Source organism: Bubalus kerabau, chromosome 8 (genome assembly GCF_029407905.1).
Source record: "Bubalus kerabau isolate K-KA32 ecotype Philippines breed swamp buffalo chromosome 8, PCC_UOA_SB_1v2, whole genome shotgun sequence".
In the NCBI taxonomy this organism is placed as follows: domain Eukaryota; kingdom Metazoa; phylum Chordata; class Mammalia; order Artiodactyla; family Bovidae; genus Bubalus; species Bubalus kerabau.
Window position 1 is genome coordinate 107,597,823 of NC_073631.1, and position 10,243 is coordinate 107,608,065.

Consider the following 10,243-nt stretch of genomic DNA (forward strand, 5'->3'; position numbering starts at 1 on the left):
CCTTCTCCAATGCATGAAAGTGAAAGTGAAGTCGCTCAGTCATGTCCGACTCTTAGCGACCCCATGGACTGCAGCCCACCAGGGTCCTCCGTCCATGGGATTTTCCAGGCAAGAATACTGGAGTGGGGTGCCATTGCCTTCTCCGACCTGCCAATGCAGGAGACATAAAAGATGCTGGTATGATTCCTGGGTCAGGAAGATCCCCTGGAGGAGGGAATGGCAACCCACTCCAGTATTCTTGCCTGGAGAATCCCACGGACGGAGGAGCCTCGTGGGCTACAGTCCATGGGGGTCTCAAAGACTCAGACATGGTGGAAGAGACTTAGCATGCAGGTAAAGCGCATACTCACAGCAGAAGAATAAAACCAGAAAACTTTTGTTCCCTAAGAGTGGCCCCTCCTGAAATGCATGGTCCCTGCTTCCGCCCACCTCTGCCTTCAAACCACACAAACATGTCTGTCTTGTCCATGCAAAGCCCACTGGATCCTATTCCATTCTTTCCCTTGCCTGTCACAAAATCCCAGGAAACCCAGAGAGAAGCAGGTGTCTTACTGCTTCGAGCAGAATCAAGTGTGATAGAAAGAGCAGAAACCATCAAGCCTGCTCGTCTCTTCCTCAGTAGAATACACTTTCCTGTCTCTCAGTTGCTGACGGCAGGCGTGGTTAGACCTGCCCACGGGGCTTACTTAAGTGCTCCGGCTGCGCTGGGGGCTTGCAGATGGCACCCTTCACCAGCGCCGCTCCTTCAACACCAAGGAGGCTGACTCAAACCCAGGCCAGGGACAGGCAGTGACTGATCCTGCAGTCACTCCCAACCTGTGTTGTCACAGGGACTCCGCTGCTTCAGTGAGATCCTGAGACATATTTTAAGACTGAAATGCCTACAGGAAAGCCAGGCAGGTGACGAGAAACCAGAGAAGCAGGCAGGGCAACAGCCCAGTGGTAAACGGAGGCTGCCTCTGGCTTCTCTGTTCTGAAAGGGCAGCCCAGGTAAACCCAGTGTTCCCACAACTTTTGATTTCTTTTAAAGAGAAGCTAATATCTGGGTTTTATGTGTAGTCTCTTAATTACAAAACATTGATATCTAACTCATAGTTTAAAAAATATCACGGGGGCCAGACAAATCATATTCATGGGCCAAATATGGGCTGTAAGCTACCCGCCTCTGACCTCTGGGCTAGATTCTTTCCTCCTGATCCAGCTTTGCCTGGTCGCCTTTTGCTTCTTTCTTAGCCCCTCTGGTCCTCAGGCTTCCACATCCTGAGCCTGGTTTTACCTTGGCACTCCACTCTCTCTACTCACTCCAGGCTCACTCGTATTCCCTAGCTGCCCAACCCGTGTACTCCTGCTCTGCCTTCTGGGGGACATGTAAGCGGCCATGTGTGTCGATCTCGTGTTGTCATAGCCCTGCACCCCTAAGCCCATCTGTACCTTGCCAGGGCACCTGACGGAACCCCCAGTTCTACATTATGGGGCAGAATTTCACAGTGTGGTATGGCCCTCTCAGTGAATCCTATCAAAAGGACCCAGTGTTGGTGTGTCTTATTACTGATGTTAACCTGGATCTCCTGCTTAAGATGGTGTCTGTTAGGTTTCTTTACCTTAAAGCTACTACTTTTCTCTTTGTAAATAACAGTTACTTAGTGGAGATACTTTGAAAGCATACAAATATCTACATACTTTTGCCAATTTTAGCATCCCATCAGTGGATCTTGCCTGCAGCAATGATTATGTGGTGTTCTGATGGCGATTTTCTCTCTTCCTCATTCTTTACATTTTTAAGTTTCTATTCTTCAGTGCAAAGAAATATAGGTAAACAATAGAATGGGAAAGACTAGAGATCTCTTCAAGAAAATTAGAGATACCAAGGGAACATTTCATGCAAAGATGGGAACAGTAAAGGACAGAAACGATATGGACATAACAGAAGCAGAAGATGTTAAGAAGAGGTGGCAAGAATACACAGAAGAATTCTACAGAAAAGAGCTTCATGACCCTGATAACCATGATGATGTGATCACTCACCTAGAGTCAGACATCCTGGAATGCGATGTCAAGTGGGCCTTAGGAAGCATCACTACGAACAAAGCTAGTGGAGATGATGGAATTCCAGTTGAGCTCTTTCAAATCCTGAAAGATGATGCTGTGAAAGTGCTGCACTCAATATGCCAGCAACTTTGGAAAACTCAGCAGTGGCCACAGGACTGGAAAAGGTTAGTTTTCATTCCAATCCTAAAGAAGGGCAATGCCAAAGAATGTTCCAACTACCACACAATTGCACTCATCTCACACACTACAAAGTAATGCTCAAAATTCACAAAGCCAGGCTTCAACAATACGTGAACCGTGAACTTCCAGATGTTCAAGGTGGATTTAGAAAAGGCAGAGGAAAAAAAAAAAGAAAAGGCAGAGGAACCAGAGATCAAATTGCAAACATGCACTGGATCATTGAAAAAGCAAAAGAGTTCCAGAAAAACATCTACTTCTGCTTTATTGACTATGCCAAAGCCTTTGACTGTGTGGATCACAATAAACTGTGGAAAATTCTTCAAGAGATGGGAATACCAGACCACACGACCTGCCTCTTGAGAAACCTGTATGCAGGTCAGGAAGCAACAGTTGGAACTGGACATGGAACAACAGACTGGTTCCAAATAGGAAAAGGAGTACGTCAAGGCTGTATATTGTCACCCTGCTCATTTAATTTCTATGCAGAGTACATCATGAGAAACGCTGGGCTGGAAGAAGCACAAGCTGGAATCAAGATTGCCGGGAGAAATATCAATAACCTCAGATGTGTAGATGATACCACCCTAATGGCAGAAAGTGAAGAGGAACAAAAAAGCCTCTTGATGAAGGTGAAAGTGGAGAGTGAAAAAGTTGGCTTAAAGCTCAACATTCAGAATGAAGATGATGGCATTCAGTCCCATCACTTCATGGCAAATAGTTGGGGAAAGGAAACAGTGAGAGACTTTATTTTTTTTGGACTCCAAAATCACTGCAGATGGTGACTGCATCCATGAAATTAAAAGACACTTGCTTATTGGAAGAAAAGCTATGACCAACCTAGACAGCATGTTAAAAAGCAGAGACATTACTTTACCAACAAAGGTCCATCTAGTCAAAGCTGTGGTTTTTCTAGTAGTCATGTATGGATGTGAGAGTTGGACTATAAAGAAAGGTGATGTATAGAACAGTCCTATGGACTCTGTGAGAGAGGGAGAGGGTGGGAAGATTTGGGAGAATGACATTGAAACATGTAAAATATCATGTATGAAACGAGATGCCAGTCCAGGTTCGATGCACGATACTGGATGCTTGGGGCTGGTGCACTGGGATGACCCAGAAGGATGGAATGGGGAGGGAGGAGGGAGGAGGGTTCAGGATGGGGAACACATGTATACCTGTGGTGGATTCATTTTGATATTTAGCAAAACTAATACAATTATGTAAAGTTTAAAAATAAAATAAAATTAAAAAAAATAATAAAGATAAATGCTGTTTGAAAAAAAAAAAAGAAAGAAAGGTGAGTGCCGAAGAATTAATGCTTTTGAATTGTGGTTTTGGAGAAGACTCTTGAGAGTCCCTTGGACTGCAAGGAGATCCAACCAGTCCATCCTAAAGGAAATTAGTCCTGAATATTCATTGGAAGGACTGATGCTGAAGCTGGAGCTCCAATACTTTGGCCACTTGATGCAAAGAACTGACTCATTGGAAAAGACCCTGATGCTGGGAAAGATTGAAGGTGGGAGAAGGGGATGACAGAGGATGAGATAGTTGGATGGCATCACCAACTTAATGGACATGAGTTTGAATAAGCTCTGGTAGTTGGTGATGGAGAGGGAGGCCTGGTGTGCTGCAGTCCATGGGGTTGCATAGAGTCAGACACAACTGAGCAACTGAAATGAACAGATTCTTCTATAAGTAATAACAATTGTCACTTCTCCCCAGTTTATTTGTATCAGTATGAACTCAAGGATATTTATTTTAATCTTTGAGTTTTAAACCAGCACTATTCTTATTTGTTCTGATGCTCAAATTGTTCCAGCCTTGGCCACTGGGAACTCTTTTAGGTTAAATTCTGTGCCTTTTGAGCAAGTTCCCTCTTTTTTGAAAGGGCATTATTTTACTTTCTTGCGTTTTACCAACTGCAGCCTTGGAGTCCACTTTCTCCAAGGAGCTGGGATTTCTTGTGTTATAGAATGGTATTTAAAAATAAAAATCTAGATGCCAAGTTGTATTTTTAGGTCAAAGGATATGGGTGTCATTAATGGCTCGGTATACTTGTCAATAGATTCTTTTTCAATAAGGTTAAACTAAATATACTACTATCTGCTTCATGGGAAATAGATGGGGAAACAGTGGAAACAGTGTCAAACTTTATTTTTTTGGGCTCCAAAATCACTGCAGATGGTGATTGGAGCCATGAAATTAAAAGACGCTTACTCCTTGGAAGGAAAGTTATGACCAACCTAGATAGCATATTCAAAAGCAGAGACATTACTTTGCCAACAAAGGTCCGTCTAGTCAAGGCTATTGTTTTTCCAGTGGTCTGTGAAGAAAGCTGAGTGCCAAAGAATTGATGCTTTTGAACTGTGGTGTTGGAGAAGACTCTTGAGAGTCCCTTGGACTGCAAGGAGATCCAACCAGTCCATTCTGAAGGAGATCAGCCCTGGGTGTTCTTTGGAAGGAATGATGCTAAAGCTGAAACTCCAGTACTTTGGCCACCTCATGCAAAGAGTTGACTTATTGGAAAAGACTCTGATGCTGGGAGGGATTGGGGGCAGGAGGAGAAGGAGACGACAGAGGATGAGATGGCTGGATGGCATCACCAACTCAATGGATGTGAGTTTGAGTGAACTCCTGGAGTTGGTGATGGACAGGGAGGCCTGGAGTGCTGCGATTCATGGGGTCGCAAAGAGTCGGACATGACTAAGCAACTGAACTGAACTGAAATATACTACCAACAGCAATCTTCCAGTTTTACTAAATCTTGTCGTCAATCCAAATGAAATATCATTCATTTATTTTTCTCTTCCTTCATCCCTCCCTCCCTTCTTTCCTTCTCTTTTTTTCTAATATAGTGAGAAAAAATTACTTTATTAATTTTCCAATTATAAGTAAGTTCGGGTCTTTCATTGATTCAGCCAAAATGTAGAGATTCTGACTACAAACCAGGTACTGTTCTAGGCACTGGGGATATGGTAATGAGTGTGAGTAAAATTCTTGTCCACTTAGAGCTGGATTTTTGCAGGAGGAAGAGACAATAGATAAACTATTCACTGCGCCTGGTAGAAAAATGGAGCAGAAAAGGAGGTGAGGTTCACTAGTGAATAAATATTTGTGATTTGCAAATGAGTAGTCAGAGAAAGCTTTGTGAGGTGACCTTTGAACAAAGACTGGAAAAAGTGAGTTTAAGAGCCAGGTAGGACAGTTGGGGAGAGTGTGTTTGGAGGCGAAGTGTAAAGGCCCTGAGAGCGGAGTGTGTGTCCTCATGTACTTGTTTACTAATTCTAGTTGCTCTTTTTGTGTCATTTGCCATTTTTGTTACTTGCATGTTTTTCTCATAAATCTGTATAAATTCTTTATATAACTTAAAAAATATCCAATTTATTTGTCTTGTTTGCCATTTAAAAATTTAAATTTTTAAATTTCTGTTTTTAATTGGCTGGCCTTTTCACTTGGGCTTCTTTTATTGCTTTGAGGTTACAGAAGTAAACATCTGTCCAAGTTTAGCTAATAATTCCATTCTATTCCCTTACACTTTCCATTAAATTTTTTCCCCCTGTATTTAATTACTGACCCATGCAATATTTATTTGGTGTATGGTATGAGGTGTTAAGTTGTTCTTCCCCTACCCAGTTGCTAACTAATTGTCCCAATACCATTTATTAACAAATTTGTGAAGCATCCTTTATTATATGTTCACTATTATACAATCTATTTCTAGATTACCTCTTTTTTCCCTTCATGATTTATTCTTGTATGAATAGTGAATAGTGAAGTCACTCAGTCTTGTCTGACTCTTTGTGACCCCATGGACTGTAGCCCATCAGGCTCCTCGGTCCATGGGACTTTCCAGGCATGAATACTGGAGTGGTTTGCCATTTCCTTCTCCAGGGGATCTTCCCAACCCAGGGATCGAACCCGGGTCTCCTGCATTGTAGACAGACGCTTTACCATCTGAGCTACCAGGGAAGCCCTCTTGTATGGATACCAGTATCTTTAAAAACAATTTAAACTATGTATTTCATCTGATATAGGTCTTCACATTATTCTTCCTTTTCACAATTTCTTTTGTGTTCTCTATTTTTCATTCCAAATGAAATTTTAAATCCTTTTATCAAATACCAGAAATGTATATTGAAATTTTGATAGAAATCATAAAATAAATTATATAAATTAAATATAAACTATTAACATCTTAATAACACATAATCTTCCTATTTAGGTATATGGGATTCTGCTCCATTATTCAATTTTTCTTTTACAACATTCAGTAGTTTCGTGAACTTTCTCATACTAAGACTTTCTCCTTACCTGGAATGGACACCTTGTTCTACTGCTGTCAAGGTCTAGAGATTTGCTCCTTCTGGGTTAGGAGAAGGCTTCAGGGTGGCTAAGGAATCTCATTTGAGGTAGAGCCACACTAGTTTGCCAGCTGGTGGGCTTTGGTCAAGTGACTTTAATAGTTCTCAAAGTGTAGTACCAGGCTAGCAGCATCAGCAACACTCAGGAAGTGTTACAAATGCAAATTCTTGGGCCCCTGGGAGCCCTACTGAATAAGACAGTCTGGGGTGGGGCCCATCCATGTTTGACAAGCTCGCTCGATGATAATTGCTGAATACTAACGTCAATGGCAACCCACTCCAGTACTCTTGCCTGGAGAATCCCATGGACGGAGGAGCCTGGTAGGCTGCAGTCCATGGGGTCGCTAGGAGTTGGACGCGACTGAGCGACTTCACTTTCACTTTTCACTTTCATGCATTGGAGAAGGAAATGGCAACCCACTCCAATATTCTTGCCTGGAGAATCCCAGGGATAGGGGAGCCTGGTGGGCTGCTGTCTATGGGGTCGCACAGAGTCGGACACGACTGAAGCCACTTAGCAGCAGCAGCAATGTCTGAGGACTAGTACTTTAATTAATTTTTTTTTTTTTTTAAATTTGGCTGGGCCCAGTCTTAATTGTGGTAGAAAAGATCTTCCATCTTCACTGGGGCATGCAGGATCTTTAGTTGGGGCACGTAGTCTTAGTTGTGGCATGTGGGATCCAGTTCCCTGACCAGGGATTGAACCCAGGCCCCATGCATTAGGAGCTCAGAGTATTAGCCACTGGACCACCAGGGAAGTCCCTGAGGAATACTGCTTTAAAGCAATGATTCTTAACCTTGTCTGCACAGTACAGCCATCTAAGGAGCTTCTCAAAAATACTGTGAAGTCATTGCTGCCTTCCCACCTCCATGCTGACTGAATTGGTCTGGAGTGGAACCAGGTACAGGGTTCTTCTAACTTCCTGCTGGTGACTCTAACGCAAAGCTGGAGCTGAGGACCACAACTCTATAAGCTGCAGTTCACATATAAAATGGGAAAAGCGATACTTCACAGGGTGGTTGTAGAATTAAATGGCTTATGGAGTTAAGCATAGTACTTGCCGTTCTGTGCTGCTGTGCTCAGTTGTGTCCGACTCCGCGACACCATGGACGGTAGCCCACCAGACTCCTCTGCCTATGTGATTTTCCAGGAAAGAATGCTGGAGTGAGTTGCCATTTCCTTCTCCAGGGGATCTGCCCAGGAATTGAACCCGTAACTCCTGCTTTGGCAGGTGGATTCTTTACCACTGAGCCACCTGGCAAGCCCAAGCACGGTGCTTAGCAAATGCTAGAACACTGGACAGAGTAGTTTTTGTTTCGGTAATCCTCACTTAGCAGATCTGTGCTATGCTGTCATGTCACAAAAGGCACAGGCTCTGGAGTCAGGTGGCTCGGACTGAACCCTCAGTCTAAGACATTTGGAGCTGTGCGATTTTTGGCCAAAGACCTAAGCCTCAGTTTCTGCATCTGTAAAAGGGGGGATACTTATGATATGGGAATTAAATATTAGGCTTACAAAGCACAATCCCTGGCATCTGGTAAGTGCTCTAACACATTATTACTTGCAATCATGGTTGTCACTGCTTGTAAAGTTCCTGCTTGTAAAATGCAAACCACATTGATTTCTCAAAACGTTTCAAGTTCAGCATACATTTTTTACTGGTTTTCCAGTTATCTCCACATCTAGGGCTTTACTATTTGTTTCCTTGTTTTATCTAAGGCTTCTTGAATGTATTGCCGTTTGTTTTGGTGATTTTATATGTAATTTTAAATATATATAAAATATGTATTTTGTATAAATGTGTATATTTTAATATATGTGTATTTTAAAATATATATATATATATATATATTTAAAGAAATGCTTCCTTTTGAACTTAAGAGTACTTAAGAAGGACCATGAAGTCAGGATTGGCAGGTTGAAAGACATTTCCCTCTGCCTTTTGCTCTTAAAGTTTGTTCCTGTCTCTCATTCTCTAAACTTTTGAGACTTAAAAGCTTTGGGAGAAGTGTGTGAGGAGAGAGGAAAAATGTGAAGAGGGTGGAATTTTATTTTTTTAAACTTTTTATTTTATATTGGTATAGCCGATTAACAATGTTGTATAGTTTCAAGGGAACAGAAAAGGGACACGGCCATACAGACACATGTATCCATTCGAGGGTGGAATTTTAAATTATGACTTTTTGTGGGAGGAGCTTCATAAATAAAAGCATTATTATGTATGTGTGTGCTTTGCCTTTTTTTTAAACAAGTTAGTGGAACCCATGATTACAGAAAACAGTAAAATGCATCTCACATCTTCCTGAACCTACCATGCTACTTATAGAGAACTCATATTTTTAGCAGGTATTTATCAACATTGCCTTGGAAAAATCTTCTAGTAAGACAAAAGGAATTCTTAGTCATACAAATAGCTGTAAAAATATTTGATTAATCTCTTACAGTATACCTAGTCCTTTTCACAAATGTTTTCACTAATCCCATGAAGTACTATCATGATTTTACAGAGGCAGAGAGTCTTGGAGGTTGTAAGGGACTTAATGTCTCCTAGCTGCTGAGTAGAACTATGTCACAAACCCGCGAGTTTTGAATCATGGGTTTGAGAAACCCAGTCTCTTTCTACTAAGGCATTCAAGGGTGAAATCCTCCATGCACATCAAACACTAGAGGGAAAACAAACAGTTTTGGTTGTGACCAGAGAAATTAAACCACCTGGCCAGCCAAAACCCAAAAAGGTATTTTTTCTAGTTGCAGTTAGTTCTTAACTGCTGGTCACTGGTGTCCTGAAATGTGTTGATTCCATGGACCTAAGAATTGACTCTTCCCTCTCATCTTTTACTTTCCATCTGATCCACGGTTCAGAACAGATTGTTTTGAGCTGCAGTTTCCTTATTGTCTGGTTTTAGGGTGCAGCTCATGTACAGATGCATTTTACCCTTAGTTTCTCACTTTCAGCATGGAGCAGTGCCACGCTAATCTGCTGACTTGTCTACAGCTTTCCTGTCAAACAGTGCTAAGGCTCTTTGGAGGCTCAGGGACCATCAGCGCACCAGCACACCGATCCTTGGCTTGTTTCCTGACTCAGGGGAGCTGTTGACATCTAATGCACTCACTCTCTTTAAAGTATCAAGCTAATGCTCCTCAGTTCCTCATAGTCTTTCCCTGAAAAGGTGGCGATGGCGTGATTCAGAACATCCATTTAGCTACAGTGGGTTCAGGCTGCAAGCCTGTTTCTCAGCCCAGCATCCTGGAGCCCATCTACTCAGCAGGCTGCTCTGCATTGGCCAAGAGTAACGGTGTACCTGCACTTCCCTGAGCGAGTCCCCAGGATCTGGTCAATACTTTACAACACACGCCTGTTCATTCCCACGATCCTAGTGACTAAGGCTATCCGTCTGTGTCCTCTACAATCAGCATGGGCCAGGTGCTCAGCAAAGTTCTAACTGAATGGATTCTCAGCTTTCTGTTGAAATTCATGTCTATCAGATGGAATTATCCATTTTTAGGTATTTCTTATTTTTATCAACTGTAATATAGGCCCTAGCCATACCATCTGGATAAGTATCTCTAAAAATACCATTTATCTAAACATATGGAGCAAGATTCCTACTAGTTCAGGAATTATTCACAGGGCAGTTACTGCCAATACTGC